Below are 1,778 nucleotides of genomic sequence, written 5' to 3'. Positions count from 1 at the left end.
TGAGCCACCCAGGTACCCCAGGAAACGTTTCTTGAGGGTAAAGTTTGACCCTGAACCTTAAGGAAGAGAAGTTAATACTGGGAATATTTGGGAACATGGAGCAATCACAGGCAGAATGGGGAAGGCAGATTCTGGCCACAAAGTACAAACATATGTAGCTAGGAGGAAAGGAAGGATATATGATAGATTGGGACTTTGTTAGAAATACAGAATCTGGGGTGCCTGGATGGCTCAGTGGGTTAAAGCCTCTGCCTTGGCTCAGGTCATGATCCCAGGATCCTGGGATGGAGCCCGAATCAGGCTCTCTGCTCAGCAGGGGTCTGCTTCCCTTCCTCTCTCTCTGCCTGCCTCTTTGCCTACTTGTGATCTCTGTCAAATAAATAAAATCTTTTAAAAAAGAAAAAAGAAATATAGAATCTTAGGATGCTTGGGTGGCTCAGTTGGTTAAGCGGCTGCCTTCGGCTCAGGTAATGATCCCGGAGTCCTGGGATTGAGTCCCGTATCAGGCTCTCAGCATCACGGGGAGTCTGCTTCTCCCTCTGACCTTCTCCCCTCTTATGCTCTTTCTCACTCTGTCTCTCTCTCTCAAATAAATAAATAACATCTTTTTTTTTTTTTTAAGGAAGAAACATAGAATCTTAGGCCTTACCTAGACATAACTCAGTCAAATGGGAATTTTTGACAGGATCCTCAGGTAGTTCCTACTGAACATGCAAGTTCGAGAACCACTGGTCTAGAGCAGACGCTGGAGTCAAGCTGCTTAAGTCCTGGCTTTACTATTTACTTACAAATGTATGACTCTAGGCAAGTTATTTAATGCCCTTCCTGTGCCTCGGTTTTCTCATTTGTAATTAGAAATAGTAGTTTCTACCTCGTAAAATTTTAAGGACTAAATGATTTATATGTGAGATGCTTATAATAATACTTGGCACCAGGTAAGCACAAGAGTAAGCTATAATTCTTGACTTATATGCTATGTATTATGGTCAGAGTCAGTTTTATAAGCAGCTTGTCTTTCCATTTCTACTCCATTACTGTCACCTTGACATCTGATGTAGAGGAAGACACTTGGAAGTCAGAAAACGTGGGATTATAAAGTCCACTTCACTTTAATTCTTAGCTTTGTGAAATTGGGTGAGTTCTTCAATTTCTGTGTTTTCCTCATTCAAACGTGTTTGTGGGGGTGGAAGGAGGATCTAAATTATACCTACCTGAGATGCTGTGAGGCTCAAAGAATGTATGTTAAACTACAAAACTGAAGTTTCTTTTTCTTTTTAAAAAGATTTTATTTATTTATTTGACAGAGAGATAACAAGTAGGCAGAGCAGCAGGCAATGAGAGAGAAGGAAGCAGGCTCCCTGCTGAGCAGAGAGCCTGATGTGGGGCTGGATCCCCAACATCCCCATAGGGTACGATTAACCCCATTTTACACGAAAACTGTTAATATCAGAAAGCGTATTAAGAACCCCATTTGACTTGGGCATTTTAACCAGATCCTACATTCCCAAAAGTACAAAATTTAAGAGGAAGAACAATCACAAAACTTGGGATTGAATCTTCTACAATACCAAGCACTGGCTTCGATTTTATGGCCACGAGAAACTACAGACTGGGTCCCTTATCTCATACGTAAAATAGGGTCAACAATACCTTCTTCGCACAATTGTTCTGTGATTAAATTAGAACAAAGGCTAGAAGGGTGAACCTACCACGCCGTAGGGCCTCTAATAAATACCTTCTCCTTCTTCCCTTTGACAGCTAAAGCACGAGATATCACT

The sequence above is a fragment of the Lontra canadensis genome, unplaced genomic scaffold, assembly GCF_010015895.1.
Source record: "Lontra canadensis isolate GAN:19392208 unplaced genomic scaffold, GSC_riverotter_1.0 scaffold7, whole genome shotgun sequence".
Lineage (NCBI taxonomy): Eukaryota > Metazoa > Chordata > Mammalia > Carnivora > Mustelidae > Lontra > Lontra canadensis.
Note: the sequence above shows the minus strand (reverse complement) of the source record.